Source organism: Ursus maritimus, unplaced genomic scaffold, assembly GCF_017311325.1.
Source record: "Ursus maritimus isolate PB19 unplaced genomic scaffold, ASM1731132v1 scaffold_10, whole genome shotgun sequence".
Taxonomy (NCBI): Eukaryota; Metazoa; Chordata; class Mammalia; order Carnivora; family Ursidae; genus Ursus; species Ursus maritimus.
In genome coordinates, this window is record NW_024423344.1 from 27,305,981 (window position 1) to 27,325,842 (window position 19,862).

A 19,862-nucleotide genomic window follows, 5' to 3' on the forward strand; every position below is an offset into this window, starting at 1 on the left:
TGGAAAATAAGACCGATAGCCTTTTGCAGGATTCCTGGAGGAGTTTCCACTGATTACAAGGCCGAGGGAGCTGAATGGAGAATAAAAACCGTTGGCCAGTATTAGGTTTCTGTACCAGTCAGAAAACCTGAGCGGTTGTCTCCTGCAGGTCATGTGCTTTCTGACATGCACAAAACACCGAAGCAGATCTTCTCCTCCGCATTAACGTTTTGTACGTTCATAGGCTGCACCTCCTTGTTTAGTGATGGTGCTGGACGGGAAGAATAGAATCCATCCCAGCTGCTCAAGTCCCCTCCCTGCTCTAGCCCACCATCGAGCCTGCGTAGGTGAAGGCAAAAGAGCTCGTCCAGCCCTGAGTGCGTGGACTGTGGCTTTTTTGGTACTCTTTGATGGGCCTTGGGGTAGAGAAGGATGCCATGACAGGGGGAAAAACATCTTACCTTGGTCACTTAGGGTAATCCACGATGAATGCTAGCTAAGTACCCAACATGCCCAGACCAACTTGCACCACAGGGTAGGACCCAGAGGGGGTTCAGAAACTACCACCCAAGGGGCCTTGCTAGCCAGGAGTTACATGTGCTGTCTGTTGGCCAACTTCAAGTATGAACAACTTTCTCCTAGTTCAAGAATGAATAAACAGAAAGACACCCAAAATGATGGTCCAGGACAAGCTGATGTTAATAATGAATATCTGTTGCTTTTAAAATTTTTTATTTAAAACACACAAGTTGTACATGAACACAAGCATGTAATGGATAATTAAAATAATATAGAAATACTTAGATTAAAAATTATAGTCTCTTTTTTACTCTCTAATCTCATTTACCTCCCTAAAAGTTAAATACGATTACCCTTTTAGTGTCTTTCTAAATACCATATATATATACACACACACACACACACTACCTACCTACTTACACACACAGAAACAGAGACTTAAAAATATAACCAGCCTTATGTTGGCCATATTTGCTCTGGAACTTGTTTTTTATTTAATATAGCTCAGAGATTTTGTTTCATATTATTGTATATAGGTATACTTCATTCTTTTTCATAGCTCACAATATGGACAACACTGAACGTATACTCTGTAGTTTACCACTCCCCTCTAAGTGGACTTTTGTGTGAATTCCAGTATGGGATTATTACAAACAACAGTACAATGAACTGCCTTAAATATTTGTGTACATGTGTAAGAATGTCTGTGGGACAGATTCCTAGAAGGGGAATTGTTGAATCAAATAGTATACACATTTTGGGGCGCCTGGGTGGCTCAGTCATTAAGCGTCTGCCTTCAGCTGGGATCATGCTCCCAAGGTCCTGGGATCGAGCCCCTCATCGTGCCCCTTGCTCAGCAGGGACCCTGCTTCTCCCTCTGCCTGCTTGTGCTCACGCTCTCTCTCTGACAAATAACTAAATAAAATCTTTAAAAAGAAAAAAAATAAGAATAGCATACACATTTTGCATTTTGACAGATACACATTTCCTCTAAAATAACTACCAATTACCTTTCTCATCAACAGTCTATGAAAATGCCCATTTTCCCCATATTTATGCCAACACTGGACATTATCAGACTTCAAAATTTTTATCTACTTGTTATGCTACGGTTAGTAATAAAATTGAATGCCTTTTTATGTATCTACTGGTATAAACATCTTTAATAATGACAAAGTTTAAGTCTTACGTTTAAAATATAAGTGAATTTTTCTTTTGAATTGTTGATCCTAAAATTCATTTAGAAGAATAAATGGGTGAACTAGTTAAGATTTTGAGGAAAAGAAAAGGTCAGTGGCAGTGGAAGAAAGAATATTCAGGATATTCAGTACACTCCCAGGAAACAGTCTAAGGATCAATGGACACACAGTGGCACAACTAGAAGGGCCATAAAACATCCCACAGATGAAATAATTCAGTATATGATGAAAATGGCATCTAAATCAATGATGAACCAAATGATTTCTCAGAATATTTTGTTTAAAATCATAATGAAATAGTAAAATCATAGTAAAACTAGAATAAAATATAACTTAATATACATATGATTTTGGACTTGGGAAGGTGTAAACTATAAGAAAGAAAAAATGCTAAAGCGAAAGACACATTAACATACTAAATTTAAACATCCCTAAATGGTTAAAAAAAAAAAAATGCACAAGGTACAAAATCAAATGGCCGTGAAAACTGGGAAAAATATTTGCAACAAATATGAGAGACATAGGGTTAATATCATCAATATTTAAAGGAATTTCTTAAATCCATAAGAAAAAAAAAACACCTCAATAGAAAAATGAGCAAAGAGCATGAATAAATAAAATGTAAATCCTTCCCTGCTAGGGCTGCTCCAAGAAGAGCAAACAGCTGATGGAAATTGGGTGTGTCAAAGTTAGTTGACAGATGAGAGTTCCTTTTGTGTAAAGATACTGCTATTTGGCGGCGATAGAAAACATTCTTGTTTTAGAGAATGTAATATTAGAAGGTAGTATATGACAAGCCACATTTTTACAATTAAATAACTTACAAGATTTATTAAGGAAAACAGCTTCAAAAGTGCCTTATTGAAAGCAAAATGTGATCAGAGATACCACTACAGTCACACAGTGTGAAATCATAGTTTCTAAATTTTACTCCCACCCCCAAAAAAGAAAACTAAATAATAAAAGACCACTTATGTGTAGTTAATGTGTTCCCAATTTTGTTTTAAAAATGCTATTTTCTTATAGCATGGAAACTCTTTTATATGTCCTGAGATAAACCAGTAGGTGGGACTTCCTGCAGAAAGTGTCTCACCTTTCTGCGGACTCACACTCTCATCTGGTCCTTACTATTCCAGTGGTGGAAAGAAGCAGGATGCAAACTAAAGAAAGCACACATTTTTGACTCAGTTTCCCTGGTTCCTAGCAGCTTTCCTAAGGAGCAGAGGAGGCAAATCTTTTTGCAAGCTGGGGGAGCCTCAGGCTTGCCTGGCCACACTGCTGCACAGGAAAGAAGTACTTGAAAGGGAACCCCACAGTGTGTTGCTGGAAGGATGCAGAGTTTGCAATCTCTTTTCAGTGTTGTGGCCAGCAGTGAACTTGGTCCTGACCCACTGAAGTGTTTCCTGCTCTAGGACGGAGTCTTGTGCTGCCAGTGGCTGCAATTCAGTAATCCAAATTCTAGCAGTCTATCCAAAGGGGAAAAAAAAAAACCCCAAAGATTTATGTAAAATAATATGCATTGCAGCATTATTAAAAACGGCAAAAATGTAGAAGCTTAGCCTCAAATAGAAGAATGTTTAAATAAATTATGGCACCTGCATGAAGGTAGAATATTATTACAGCCATTAAAGACTCATGTTTTTAAAGACCATTTAACCAAATGGGAAAACACATTATTATGTTAAGTGAATAAAGCAGGGTTCAAGTGGTATTTATAGTATGAGCCCATTTTATAAAAAGAAGGGGAAAAAAGTGCATAGGAAGACACTAGAGTGGAATATTCTAAGAAAATGTAACAGTTTATGACTAAATAGTATAATGTGGAGTTATATTTTTATGCATTTCTTTCTTCTGCCTAAAATCTTTTACTGTGAGCAAATATTTCATCAGAAGCAAATATTTTATCGTGTACTACATTGAGGTACACAAGGAGTTAATCTTTTTATTTCATGTGTATGTGTTTCTTTGTAGAGAAAAGCAGGACCTTCAGCTTTTGAATTAAAAAAAACAGCAGCAGGCAAAACTCATTTGGAGGACTATGTATTAATGGCAATAAGCTTTAACTGAGAGAAGATGTTTTAATTGTATTCCTGCTTTACATGATAAGTCTTCCACAGTTTATTGGCACCTTCTTCTTGGAATATGCTGTTCGTAGTAGTGTTGAAAGTAGTATTCAAGGACTTATGAAGCACAAAAGTCTGGAAAATAAAGATGTGCTATAATCAAGTGTAGGGCTGAACAAGTGAAAATGGATACTCATCTACCAAAATTGCTGTTGCCCAGCCTCAGTTTTCTTACCTATGTTAGTAACTTCTGCCTCTGATAAAAAAAAAAAAAAAAAACTTCTAAAAAGTGTTCACTTGACGCTTCTCTGAAAGATGGCAGTTCGCATACACATACTCTCCAAAATTCTGACGAAAATGGACAGTAAGAGGCATACATGGGGTGGGAGGGAACAGTGAGGTTAAGAGAATTATCTTGATAAAATACCACAAGCATCAAGGAAGTTTTGTCAAATGTAGTCTGACTTTGAATAAACTAAAAGAAGGCATTGGGAATTGGAATAAAATTTCCCCAGGACTCTGTGCAAGGTTTATTTCTGTAGGTGGAGTAGGTTTAGAAAAGTTTCACTAACAGTCTTCAAATCAGGTGACTAGGGCTGGATAGGAGGCAGAAGTATGAAAGAAGGAGAACATTTATGGAAAGCTTTCTTCTGAATGAGAGTCCCTATGTCCTTTCTACCCTATAAGGAAGAATTTCCTTTAAGAAATTCTTAATTTGACTCTAAAGTGGCAGGAACAAATTAGATGTGAGAGCAAAAATAAATGACAAAGAGCAATTTCTGCAACGAAAACCCATAGCAGAAAACAAGACCAACTCTGCAGAAATGTAAATTGGTACACCTGTGGAAGGCAATTAGGGAATAGCAAGTGCGCATCTAAATTAAAAATGGAGTAGATGTACTATTTCTTGTTCCTCTCAAAAGTACAGCTGAAAACCATGGACATTATACATAGGGCAAACACAAGATTCCGAAAGGTGGAGACAGGAGGTAGACTGGTTGAGGACATCAGGACTAGAGGAGTGGTGTGTTCTCTAAATTCTCTTCTTATCTCATCTATCCAAGACTGGATACTGAAGAAGCCAGCCACATGGGATGCTAATGGCTACAGATAAAAAAGAAATCCCAGTGAAGTCTACTCTTTTCATCCCGAAAGATAGGAAAGATATAGCAGATAAGACCACTTTTATACAGTAACGTTACTCTTTACTCCTCCAAACACTACAGAAGAAAACTAGCCCCACCATGATCCATGCCAGGAAAGGCAGAGTGGGGAATCTAGACTCCACCCACTAGAGGCTCTAACAATACTTCAAAAGAAGTGCTGTCAGAGACCAAACAGGGAGCCAGGACTTTCATCCCCACTGGCCAGTAATAAGTTGCTCCTTTTCTCTTCCTTGTAGCATTATCAATGGAGATAGGTGGAGAGTCTAGACTTCCATCTCCACCTGAAAAAAATTAGGCATCCCTCTCTCTTCCTGCTCAGATTGTGACAGAAGAGAACTAGCAGAGACTCACCATTGCCCAGTGGTAATGAAGCTACTCCCAGCTCATTGTCTTAGGAGGCCTTATCAGGAGCCAGAATCTTCAACTGTGACCAGCAATAATGAGAAACTCTCACTTGGGTCTCAATGGAGCAATAATGAGGTGTTATCCTCCCTTCCCCCATAAGATCAGTGTCGGGGAAGGCCAATTAACACAGCCAGTTAAAATAAGACCCAGAGTCTCAGAGCAGGTTTCAAGTGAAAATTTCTCTTCTCATACCAAGAATCAGGAAGATCTCAAATTGCATGAAAAAAAGATAAGAGATGCCAACATTGTGATGACTGTCAGAATTATCTGACAAGGATTTTAAAGCACCCATGATAAAAATGCTTCAACAAGTAACTACAAATAGGTTTGAAATACATGATAAATTAGAAAGCCCCAGCAAAGAAATAAAAAGTCTCGATAAGGAAATACAAAATATGGAGAAGGAGCATAAGGAATTTTTAGAACTAAAAATACAAAACCTAAAATAAAAAGCTCAGTGGATGGGCTCAACAGCAGAATAGAAGGGGTAGATGAAAGGATCAGTGAAGTGGAAGACAAAATGAGAGAAACAAACTCCATCTCAACAGCACAGAGAAAATAGAATAAAAAAGTCAAGGAACACAGTCTCAGGGACTTGTAGGATTATAATAAATCTTATATATATGCCCCTGAAGTACCAGAAGGAAAGGAGAAAGAGGACAGTGCTAAAAAAAGTACTTGGAGGGGCGCCTGGGTGGTGCAGTCGTTAAGCGTCTGCCTTCAGCTCAGGGCGTGATCCCGGCATTCTGGGATCGAGCCCCACATCAGGCTCCTCTGCTGGGAGCCTGCTTCTTCCTCTCCCACTCCGCCTGCTTGTGTTCCCTCTCTCGCTGGCTGTCTCTGTCAAATAAATAAATAAATAAATAAAATCTTAAAAAAAAATGTACTTGGAATTATAATAGGGGTAAAAAAGATACAATGGCTGAGAACATGCTAAATTTGGCAAGAGGTATAAACCTAGATTCAAGAAGCTGAGAAAATCCCAAACAGAATAAACAAACAAATCCACACCAACCCACATTATAATTAAATATATGAAAACTATTGTCAAGTAAACTTGAAAGCAGCAAGAGAAATGACGCCTTACCTATAGGAGACAAACAGATGTACAGCAGATTTCTCATAAGAGACAATGGAAACCAGAAGGAAATGGCACAACATTTTTAAAGTGCTGAAAGAACTATGAACCCATAACCTCAGCCCAGTGCAAATATCTTTTAGGAATGAAGAAGGTATCAAGACATTTTCAGGAAAAGTGTAAAGCTAAAAGAATTAGATATTAGCAGACCTTCCCTTTAAAAAAAAAGTGACTTGAGGAAGTTCTCTGAACAGAAAGGAAACAACAACAACAAAAAGGACTTAGGAAAATCAAGAAAAGAAAACATGGTGGGCAAAAGTATGGGTAAATACATTAGACTTTCCTTCTCTTGAGGTTTCTAAATTATACTTGGTGGTTGAAATGAAAATTATAACACTGTCTGATGGTTCCAAATGAATGTAGAAGGTATATGTAATACAAATATATTTTAAATACAGAAGGGAAAGGGACATAAAAGTAGGTAAGTTTCCTGTACTTCACTTGAACTGGTAAAAATAGATAAGTTATGTATATATATAATACCTAGAGCAGCCACTGAAAAATTATACAAAGAGATACATTCCAAAACACTAGATAAATCAAAATGGAATTCTACAATACCATCTAATCCACTTGAAACACAATAAAAAACAGAAATGAAAAATAGAACAGAAAATAAAAAATAAGATGGCAGACATAAGCCCTAATATACCAATAATTACATTAATGCAGATAATCTAAAAACATCAGAGACATTTTCAGGGTGGATTACATGAACCAGCTCTATGCTATCTATAAGAAACTCCAAATATAACAATATAGGCATGTTGAAAGTAAAAAGCACAGGAATAGATATATAAAATCATGCAATTACATATATATTATGCAAACATTAAAGGAATTCAAGATTATATTATTAGATAATGTAGACAAAATTACCAGAGACAGAGCCAGACATTCTGTAAGAGGATCAGTCCGCAAAGAAGACATAGCAATCCTAAATGTAACGGCACCAAATGCCAGAGCTACAAAACATGTGAAGTAAAAACTGATGGAACTGAAGGGAGAAGTCGACAAATCCATAATTATAGGTGGACATTTCAACACCCCCTTCTCCACAGTGAATAAGACAGCTACACATAAAATCAGTGAAAATAGAAGAATTCATAATACCATCAACCAACAGGATCTAATTGATATTCATTAAACACTCCACCTAACAATAGCAAAGGACACATTCTCTTCAAGTACCCGTTGAACATACCAAGAAAGACCTCATCCTGCATCATAAAACAATCTTACAAATTTAATAGAATTGATGCCGTATAAATATGTTCTCTGACCAAATAAAATTAAACTAGAAATCAGTAACAGAAAGATAATATGATCCAATGCTTTGAAACTAACTGACATATTTCTAAATAATCCCTGGGTCAAAGAAGTGTCAAGGGAAATTAAAAAATACATTGAACTAAATGAAAATGAAACTACAACATAAAAAATTTGTGGGCAGAAGCCAGAGCAGTTGTGAGAGGAAAATGTATAGAAGTAAACTCATATATTAAAAATGAGGAAATGTCATAAATCGATAATCTAAGTCCCATCTCATGAACCTAGGAAAAAAATAGCAAACGAAACTCAAAGTAAGCAGAAGAAGGAATAAAAATAAAATCAGAAATCAATGAAATTGAAAACAGGGAAACAGAGAAAATGAAACAAAGAACTTGTTCTTTGTAAAGATCAATAAAATCGACAAACCTCTAGCAAGACTGACAAAGAAAAACACAAAATACTAATATCAGGATTGAAACAGCAGATATCACTGCAGATCTTGCAGACATCAAAAAGAAAGAAAGGTAATATGAACAATTTTACCCACATGAATTTAACAACTTAGGTGGAATAAATAAATTCCTTAAAAAAACACAATTACAACTCACCCACTATGATGTAGATAATTTGAGTAGCCCTGAAAGTATTAAGGAAATGGGATTCATTATTTAAAAGCTTCCCCAAAAGAAATCTCCAGGCCCAGTTGGTTTCACTGGAGAGTTCTATTACACACTTAAAAAAATAATAACAATTCTGCACAGTCTTTTCCAGAAAATAGAAGTCTTCTCAGTTCATTAGATGAAGCTAGTATTGCCCTAATACTAAAACCAGACAAAAAGAGTACAAAAAAGAAAACCATATGCCAATATCTTTAACAGAGATGCAAAAATCCTTAACAAAATAGTAGCGAATAAAATTCAGCAATATATTAAAGAATTATAAATCATGACCTAGTGGGATGTATTCCACGGATGCAAGGATGGTTCAATATTTGAAAATCAACCTATGTGATCCACTATATGAACAGGTTAGAGAAGAGAAGACACGTGACCATATCAATTGATACCAAAAAAGCATGTGACAAAATTAAACACCTATTCACAATTAACTTTCATAAAAAATCAGGAATAGAAGAGATTTCTTCAATTCAATATATAACAATCTTCAAAAAAAATGCTACAGATAACATTATAGTTAAAGGTGAAGGATTTAATGCTCTTTTTAAGGTTGAGAATAAGGGAAGGATATCTGCTTTCAGCACTTTTATGTAACAGTGTGGTATAAGGCAAGCAAAGGGGGAAAAGGCACACATATTGAGAAGGAAGGAATAAAACTGTCTATTTGTAGATGATATGATTACATATACAGAAAATATCAAAGAATTTGTAAAACAAAAAACCCAGAACTAATGAGTGAGTTCAGCAAGGTCACAGAATACAAACTGAGCGCGCAAAAATCCATTTTATTTCCGTGTACTAGCAATGATGATATTGACACAGAAATTTAAAAATACAATATCCCAGTTGCTCAAAAAAGAGAAATAATTAGTTGTAAACCTAACAAAACATGTGCAAGACTTGTATGCTGAAAACTACATAGTTATTATGAAAGAAAAACAAAGTTCTAAATAAATGGAAAGAGTGGAAATAATTAGTTATAAACCTAACAAAATATGTACAAGACTTGTATGCTGAAAACTACACAGGTATTATGAAAGAAAAAAGTTCTAAATAAATGGAAAGGCATGCCATGTTCATGGAGTGGAAGATCTCTATTCTCCCCAAAGAGATATATAAGTTTGGATAGCAATTTCCTTTCAAAATCTCAGGAAGATTTTTGTGGGTGTTGTGGATGTTGACAAGATTATTCTAAATTTTATATGGAAAAGCAAAAGAACTAGGATAGTTTAAGAATTTTGAAAAAAGCAAAATAAAATGGAAGGGATAAGTCTGCCTGATTCCATGATTTATTATGCAACCACTATAACCGAGACTGTAGTATTGGTGGAGGGATAGATAGATCAATGGAAGAGGACAGAAAACCCACACAGAGACCCACACAAATATGCACAACTGACTTTTGACAGAGGTTCAAGTGCAATTCAATGGAGATAGATGCCCTTTTAACAAATAATGCTGGAGCAATTCGAAATTTACAGGCAAATAATAAACCTCAATTGCGTACTCACACATTATACAAAAATTAACTCAAAATGGATCATAGACTTAAAACTATAAAACTATTAGAATAAAATAGAAAATTTGGGGGATTTAGGAATAGACAGAGTTCTTAGACTCGACACCAAAAGCATGATTCATAGAAAAATCAATATATTGGACTTATTAATTTTTTTATTCTGCAAGAGTGTTGGGAAAATGAAAATGTAAGCCCCAGACTGGGAAAAATATTTGCAAACCACTTATCTGAGAAAAGACTAGTACCTTAGAATATATGAAGAACTCTCATAAGTCAATGATAAAAAGCAATCCAGTTAGAAAATGGGGAAAAGACATGAAGAGACATTTTACCAAAGAGTATATGTAGATGGTCAATAAGCGTGTGAAAAGATGTTGAACATCATTAGTCATTATGGAAATGCAAATTAGAATTGCAAAGACATATCACTATAAACCTATTAAAATAGCTAAAATAAAAACTAGTGAAACATCAAATGCTGGCAAAGATGCAGAGAAACTGGATCACCTCCGCAATCCTGGTGGGAATGTTAAATGGTACAGCCACTTTGAAAAAACAATGTGGCAATTTTTTGAAAAACTAAGCATTGCAACTGCCACACAAACCATCAGTTGAATTACTGGGCATTTATCCCAGAAAAATAAAGATTTATGATCACAGCAAAACCTATATGCAAATGTTTATAGCATGTTTGTCTGTAATAGCCAAAAAATTGGAAGCAACCCAAATGTCCTTCAAAGGCCATGTGGTTAACAAACCGTGATACATACATGCTGTGGAATAGTACTCAGCAATAAAAAGGAATAAACTGTTGATATAGGCAACAACCTTGACGAATCCCCAGAGGATTATGCTGAATGAAAAATGCCAACCCCAAAAAGTTACATTCTGCATGACTCCATTTATGTAAAATTCATTTTTTTAAATTTATTTTTTTTAAAGATTTTATTTATTAGGAAGAGAGAGCATGAGTGGGGGAGGGGCAGGGGAGAGGGAGAGGCAGACTCCCCACTGAGCAGGGAGCCTGATGTGGAGCTTGATTCCAGGACCTGAGCTGAAGGCAGACTCTTAACCAACTGAGCTACCCAGGCATCCCTGTAACATTCATTTTTTTAAATGACAAGATTATAGAAATGGAGAATAGACTAGTGGGTTCCCAGAGGCTAAGAAAGGGATAAGGAAAAGAGATAAGTGGGTATGGCTGTGTAAGGGCAACATGAACATTTCTAGTGATGGACGAGTTCTGTATATTAACTGTTTCAATGAAGATATATCTTGGTTGTAATATTACACTGTAGTTTTACAAGATGTTACCACTAGGGAAAACTAGGTAAAGGGTACAGTGTATGTCTTTATTATTTCTTACAAAGGCGTGTATCTATACTTATTTCAAAATAAATAGTTTTAAAAATGCACATATACTTTAATTCTGAATTGTACTTCTGAGATTTAGCCATAGATAGTCATTTCAGGTCTAGCTATAAGAGCAAAAGATTTTACAAAAGAGTGTTTTAGTTCATTGGGGGTATAGGTTTTAAATAAATTCATACAATGCAGATGTTACAAAGAATGAGATAGCACAAATATATTGATTCATATGGAAATGCACACTTCAAAAACTATGCTTTTGGTATGTTATTTTAAAGACATGTTAATATACCGAAAAGTGTATTTATATTTTTGTATGTAGGAATTACTTTTGGAATGGTAGGCAAGTGACTCAAAACCATGGTTGAACTTAGAAGAGGAGCTATGTGTCTGGTGGGCAGGTGTGAATGAAGCCTTATTTACTATCTTTACACACTCTGTTGTTCCTCTTGAATTTTATACTTTGCACTTATGTGAAATTGAAGAATATATTAGCATGTTTTAAAAAAACAAGAGAACATCCGGAAAGAGACTCAGGATATATATGGGAATTTAGTATATAATGAAGCATTTTATGACAATAGGGGGAAAAGATGGGCTATTTCGTAAAACATCTTGGGAAAACTGCCTAGCCATTGAGGGAGGGTGAGCGGTCATTCAACTACTTAACTCTTTACATCCAAATAAATTCCAAATGACATAAAGATGTAAGTGGAAACAATGAAAAAAGTATTAGAAGAAAATATAGGTAAACATTTCATAATCTTGTGGTAGGAAAAAAAATTTTTTAAAGCATAGCACCAGCAATGTAATCACAAAGGAAGAAGATTGACAGATTTAATATATATGTTAAATATGTATAAGTTTACTCTTTTGTATGACCAAAACAGCAGTGTCCAAATATATAAACTACATTAAATGATACAACGCCGCCCCTCAACAAGAGAATGGGAAAATAAATTGTGGTATATTTGCATAATTAGTTACTACACAGCAACAAAAATGAGTGAACTATAGACAGATACAAGGAGCAGCATGGAGAAATTTTGTGGATATAATGTTGAGCCAAAGAAGCTATTTACAAAACCAGTCCACGGTATTAAATGTCAGGAGGGTGGTTCATTTTCAAGAGGAAGGATAGAGTCGTGACTGGCAGAGACACGAAGAGGCTTCCATGATGCTATCGATGTTCCGTAACTTAGGTGATGGTACAAGCGTGTGTTTGCTTTGTGCTAGTTCATTAAGCTGTATCCTATTCTGTATGCAAATTGTACTTTAATAAAGCAGTTTTAAAAACAAACATGCAAACAAAAGCATAACATTTTTGGACTTTCATAATGGCAAAGATTTTTTTTAATGAAGTTGTCTTTTGGTGGTACTGTCAATGATGAAACTTTTCAGAAGACAGACTGGTAATGTGTTTCAGAATTTTAACAGTTTCTATTAAAGGAATTCGTCCTGAGGATAGAGTGAGAAAAATGTAAGAGGAAGCATCTATAACGATTTTCATAATAGCTTTATTTATAAAAATGAAAAATCAGAAACAAACTAAATGCCCAACATTGAGAGATTGTTTAACTGATAATGATACATAAGGCATATGTATCATCATGCTAGATAGACAAGGCAGGGCTATTTTTCTTTCTGTGGAAAGCAATATGAGTAGTTTGGTGAGTGAAATAGCAATTTTAGATCTCTTCGTCTCATGTAAACACATTCATATACACACTTAAATAAACACACTCAAAATCACATTTAAAAAAACATCTATACCTAAATAGTTTGAGATACTAGTCATTAAAATGTTAACAGAATTTTTCTCAGTTTTTCTGTGTATTTTTTTTTTTTTTTGTCTTTTCAGTTTTACCTTTTGTATTTCTAAAAAAAGCAAGCAAGCACAGGTAGATATGACTTTGTAATAACTGAAGAGAATAATAAAACAACAGTAAACAAAAATACCAGAAGAGCATTTTTGTGAATTTCTTAGCGTAATCCTCCTCCCCCCAGCAGTATTCAGGGTTCTTAGTTAAAATGGGAGAAAAAGAAGGGAAGGTAGAGAAATATAAATAAACCATATATTTGTTAAGTTTAATGGTGTTAACATGATAACATTGAAAGATAAGAATCCTACAATCTTACAAAGAACTTTGTTTACATATAAGCAGAATTACTTCTAGGTCATCCTGCAACGAAGTTATTTTCATTTATAGATTGAATGATCATGATGTAATCCCAAGTATTTTCTAGTATATTGAAAAAAACCTAAAAAAGTGGTATATTCCAAACTTAAAAAAGAGTTTTCATAATTAATTAGACCAGGGATGGTTCCAGGTTTTACGGAGTTTTAGAGGTATATAATTTTTTAGTCTGCCTTTAAGAAAAAGAACAAATTTTTTTAATACAGTTTTAGTTACTGGTCCTTGGAAGGGCACGTGGAAATGGAGGGTCCTAACACTTATGTTCCTCTTACTTCATATTAATTCATCTGCTCAGACACATAAACTTTCTTTTCTTACACCTGTTTCCCTTTTGGGTGGAATTATTGCTCAATACTATTAAATTATGATAACACACCTATTTGTTACTAATGCAATTTAAAGTTGTTTTGTGGACAGGTTCGTTAAAATACAAAGGAAAAAAGCGTATTTAAGCCTTCTTGTAGAAGGTTGTTAAGCTTCTTGATGCTTTCAGGCCCTATACATAGAATAATTGGCTTTATTTATTTCCCCTATTTTGAAGTAAATAATTCGTTCAACGAATAAGTATTTGATTAATATAATTTATTTACTCTAGAAATAGCCCCACACTTACGGAAAATATAAGAATTCTAAAATTTGGCTTCAAAATATATTCAGATTTTACTTCAGAGCTTCCCAAACTTTAATGTACGTTTAACGTTCAGTTCAGTGGAGATCTTGTTGAAATGCAGCTTCTGATGGAGTGGGTCTGGAATGGGGTCTAGCCCCCTGCGTGTTTAGCACGCTCCACGTGTTGGCTCTGTGGCTGGTCTGCAGACCACGCTTTGTGTAGAGTGAGGCCCGCACCTTCTAACCTGTCCGCAGCATGCCCTCATCAGAGCGGGAGGGTACGTACCTCCATGCCCTCAACACAGAAGTTGCCGGGGAATGTTCCAGTCTAGAGGTTCTTAGGGGCAGCTGATGGGTGCATAACCGTGAATGCAAATGTAGGACTTGGATTGCTTGAAGCAGCCGACTCAGCCTAGGGCAGTGGGTGAGCGGAAGAGGAATGAGGGCCAGAAAGTGAGCACAGTGCTGAGGAAGAACCCACCTCTTCCTGCTCTACTTGGAGGAAGTGTTTATGAGTAAACAAGACAGGCAGGCTCTTGTCATTTTCAGCCTGCCATCAGAAGCACAGGGGAAGCGGGGAGATCTCCTCATAGGAATTCAAGAGTTTAGAAAAAGAGACTCAGAATTGTTCAACTCTGGTCACACACATGTGTTTGCTTCCGTTTCAGGGTTTGGGGTATGCTGTGTGTAGTGACAGCGCTCCCTGCAGGCCTCCCAGCCCACCTGTGACCTTGACCTCTTTGTCCTCAGGAGCCGGACTGTGTCCAGCGTTTCCAGCTTCCTTGCACCAGGTAAGGAGTCTTTGCGTGGTGTTTTTGACATTGCACTCATTGTGCTGTGAGGCTAACTGCACATTCTTGGTGGGGCCGTGCAGGGGTGCAGAGCTCTGAAGAGGCGCTTTCCAGCAGCACTACTCCAGTAATCACAGACATAGGACTTGTTACTATCAGGGTAAGCTAAGAAAAGCACGAAATGCCCTGTTGCTCCTAATTTTGACACTTTTCATCCCTAGGAGAGCTGATCCATGTATTTTTGACTATGGTAAATAAACAAACAAACAAACATAGATGTTTGCCTTCTTAACACATTTTTAAGTGTTCAGTCCAGTATTGTTAGCTCTACATGCAGTGTTGTACAGATCTCTAGAACTTTATATATTCATCTTATGAAACCGAAGTTCTATATCCATTGAAACTCCACGTTTCCTTTTTCCCCTACCCCCAGGCAGCCACCATTCTACTTTCTGTTCTTTGGAGTTTGACTACTTTAGATACCTCACGTAAGTGGAATCACCGAGAATTTGTCTTTCCGTGAGTGGTTTATTTCACTTAGCATTATATCCTCAGGTTTCATCCACACTGCAGCATGTGTCCGGATCTCCTGTTCTATGGCTAAGTCATACTCCACTGCATGTGTCTACTGCATTTTCTGTGTTGATTCATCTGTGGATGGACTCGTAGGTTGTCCTCACCTTTTGGCTGTTGCGAATAATGCTGCCGTGACTGCGGGTGTGCAGATACCTCTTTGAGATCCTGATTTCAGTTCTTTCAGATACGTACCCAGAAGTGGGATTGTTTGGTCATATGGTTGTTCTGTGTTTAATCTTTTGAGGAACCGCATCCTGTTTTTCCCATCAGCTGCACCGTTTTACGGTCATTTACAGCAACACTTGCTGTTTTGTCTGTTTATGTTTTATAACGGCCATCCGATCAGGTGTGAGGTGATGTGCCTGCAATATAATACTCTCAAACTAGTGTAATCCGTTTGGGGTACATTTGTGTTTCCACTTTCAACATTTTCTGCTCCTGTTAACTAGTCTGGCCACTGACAATTACTTTGTTTGCCCTTCCTGGCTGTAATACACACTGTCTTGTTCAACATGAGCCTGTGTGGGACATTAGTCTGTTCTCGCTGACTGCTTCACAGAGGACAGCTTTGGGTAGTTGAAATGGGTTTTCCTTGGCTTGACTTCCTGTGGTCGCCCTCCCCTACAAAACAAATTACCAAGAATTCTTAAAAATAGAGTATTACATTCATATGTGAGGATGGCTATGGACAGTGATTGACTGGATATGAATGACTAAAAAAAAAAAAATGCAGAACTGGCAAAAAGGAAAGGAAAGTGTCCACCCTGAATGTGACATCAGAATCGTGGGGATCTTTTAGGGAATCTGTTTTATGAGGCCAGTGCATGAGGCTGGAAAGCAATGTGGTATTGCTGGAACTCATGAAGAAGAGTAAGGTCCCACGCCAGGGGCGAGCCCAGGCCTCTGGGGAGAGCTCCCAACTGCTGGGAGGTTTCCTTGTTTTGCAGGCTGTACAGAGTAATTGGTTGTTTAGCCACATTCTGTGGTTGCGTTACAAAGTGGCTTTGCAAAAGTAGCATTGCTAGGATGCATTAGAAATGATGATTTAAGATTGAACTGGCTCTTTTGAAATAACGTAAATTACATGCTGCAACATTGTTTTTCCCAGGTGGCTGAAATCACTGACTTAAGATATTTAAAATGTCAGAAACGTATAGACTTAATCAGCTTGGAAAGTCTGCCCTACTTCAGGGAGTATCATAGGTCTTCATCATCATCTAAGTAGACCTTTGAGACCACATGGGCTGTGACTTGATTTCTCTCATTATAAATAAATCCAAAATGACTGATGCATTCCGACATCCGGACAGGGCTGGACCAGATGTGTGACTGAGTCATATTTGCAAGTTCCTTGCTTCAGATCCTTCAGTGTACACTTAGCATCTAACATTTAAACATTTAGACTGAAGGATTATTCTTCTTAAGTATGGTAATTCTTGATGCCTAACAGACGGATCTGTGGAAGCACGTGCGTGTCTGGGTGCACAGAGCTAGACGAAGGAGCGGCAGCTTCCCCGGGCATCCCTGTACAGCAGTGGGAAGGCATTAGTGTAGATGGTAAACATGGCACCTGTTAACTCAGGTTTCTACATGTAACACTCAGGCAGTTGGTAAGACAGTATTTATTCCAACTCCCTTACAGGCGCGGGGATCAAGATAACAATAAGAATTGTTGCCATTGTTGAACTATCTCTATTGAATATTTTCATAACAATAACAAAAAATTCTTGGCATTGCCGATTCGTCTCTATTGAACATTTTGCATGGTGTTATGGCAAGCTGCACCACTATCCTCATTTAGAATCACTTGATTTTGACAATTCATAGTTGAAATTCTTCCACTGAGTGGTATTTTATATAGGTCTGTTTATTGGAAATGAGTGGTTTAGTTTTTAGCATTTATTTCATTTTATTGAGATATAATTGACATGTAACATTATATTAGCTTCAGGTATAAAACTTAATGATTTTATACGTGTATATATTGCAAAATGATCACCATAATAAGTCTAGTTAACATCTATTACCATATTTAATTATAATTTTTCTCTTGTGATGGAGACTTTTAAAATGTACTCTCTTAGCAACTCCCAAATATATATTACAGTATTATTAACTACAGTCACCATACCATTCATTTTTTTCTTACTATCTGAAAGTTGTTAGTGTATTTTCCGAGAAATTTGTCGGGTTTGGTAAATCATAGAAGAAAGTTGAACTGAAAAAATGACCACGGAAAAATGGAAAATGTTTTGACAGCATGAAAGTAAACAAACAGAAGAACTTTGAAAGCCACTTTGTAACTTTATAACTGTGTCTGTATATGTTACCACTGCCTGGTGAGTATGAATAACTCATTCTGTCCAGCACTGAGAGAGTGAACAATTGTGAAATGAAAGAGGTTGAAGCATGTGAAAGCACTATGTTCATTTAGCATGAACTAACTCAGTTAACTAACCGTAAAGAGATAACACATTTCTGTTAATACAAAATAACTTTCCCCCAGTTCCACTTAATAAATGTTCAGTGATACTTTAAAAATAACAGTTTGAATGGTTACCAAATTAGCCTTTCTGGGGACACTCGTATGATACAGTCTCTGTCTGGCAGACTCTGTGTGTGTGTGTGTGTGTGAGACAGAGCCACACGTGTGAGCAAGGACAAGTTTGCATAGTTGAATACACAGCACAAGAAAAACACTCACATGCATGTGAGATGGGTTCCAGTTAGAGAAAGCTAGAATTTATTTATCACCTGCAAATTTCACAAAAACTTGATGTAAATGACCAGAGCACTTTGCCTTTATAATATAACATTGGAGAAATAGCTGGATTCTGTCCTGATGGCCAAGGCAGATGGTCGATATCATGTGCTACGAATGGGCACTTTGCAGTTCTCAGCGTTTGGAACTCTGCCATGTAAATTTGAAATGGGTCAAAGTGAAGTGCTAAGATTTTCATACACTTATTAGAGTGTGCAAATTTCAAAACTGCGGGGGGAGGGAATCATAGGAAGTTAATTCCTGAGAAAACAATGCTTCTAGTAAAGATACGTTTGGATCAGAGACTGTAATTTATCTGGCTCTTACCTGGATGAACAGGAGATGGGAAAAGTCTTGACATAAATGAGTGTGATGGAGTAATGTTTTTCTGTGTTAGTAATTGTCATTTTTGATATTTGCGTTGAGGCCCTTCCATTAATTCTTGTGTCATAGTAATGTAATAGTTATCACTTTTTAATGCTATTATAGTATGTGGGTTAGCTTTAATGAGAGTCTGCAAAGAGATTAAAATAAAAAGATTCCATGACATGGTTTATGTTATAAATAAGAGCTTTTTTTTCAGTTGCAAGTGTAGGGTTCTATGGGGAGAAATAATCAGACGCTACATGTGCCACACCTTATGATTGCTTTGCCTTTTAGATGTGAACCTTAGGCTTTCATCTCCTCTCTAGGTTTGCCGTTCTTAGCAGAGAGGAAGCAGCGCCGGGAAGGGGGCGATGCTGCTTCTAGAAAGCCTGAGTTGCATATCTATATAACTGAGACCTAGTGTTACTCATTATCACAAAACACAAACTATTTATACAAATATTAATAACACAAAAGTGACTAGTTTATTAAATGAGAACCCTGGGCGGAGAAACTTATGAAAATAATAAGGCACTTTTAAGCTATCAGACTGTACAGCTACAAATGAATTATTACAAGCATAATGATTGTTTTATGCAGGGGTTAAAAAAAACCAGAAACCTTTATTCACAGATATGCACAAATAAAAAGTGATGGATTGTGACCCCATGGTTTGTTGACCACAAAGAGGAGCAGTATCTGTATGTATCAACCTGATCAACTGAAAGACGCAGAGATTGGGGGCAGTGTCAGATCAAAGATTGGCCTGTGAATGGGAAATGGGTCCTTACATTTACTGAGCGCCTGCCCGGTGACAGCTCTCTGCTAGGCATTTAATGCATGTTGTAATTTGAGAAGAACAAAGAGCGTGATGAATGGCCTAGTAATGGACAGAGATTAGAAGGGCTGGTGCAAGCCTCCTGGAAATCCAAGTGATAAGAGGGAGGTGGGGAGCTGACACTAATGTCAGGGAAGAGGCCTAGCAAGAAGAAATAACAGGCCAGTTTTGGACACTTGGAAGGAAGGGTGCTCAGCAGAAGGCTTCAGCCACTACCTGGGCCTCAGAGGCAATGAAAGGCAGTTTTATATTATTCAGAGCACGTTTGCCAAACAGCGGGTCTTTACTTCGTATATGGGGTGGTAAAAACAGGAAAAGACCAGAAAGCAGAGTGACATCAGAGGTACTAACATCCATCTGTCTGTTGTTCCTTACATCCATCCATCCATCCATCCATCCATCCATCCATCCATCCATC

The 19,862-nt window shown here is 36.9% G+C and overlaps 1 protein-coding gene across 4 annotated transcripts in view; it reads left to right on the forward strand.

Moving 5' to 3' along the window:
* The window catches only part of ENOX1 (ecto-NOX disulfide-thiol exchanger 1), a 541,200-nt gene that overhangs the window by 147,353 nt on the left and 373,985 nt on the right, over window positions 1–19,862 (forward strand). For all 4 annotated transcript variants that reach the window (XM_040623096.1, XM_040623115.1, XM_040623105.1 and 1 more), the window contains exon 3: window positions 14,781–14,903. The gene's annotated coding sequence lies outside the window, so the exon portion shown is untranslated. The remainder of the gene's footprint in view (window positions 1–14,780; window positions 14,904–19,862) is intronic.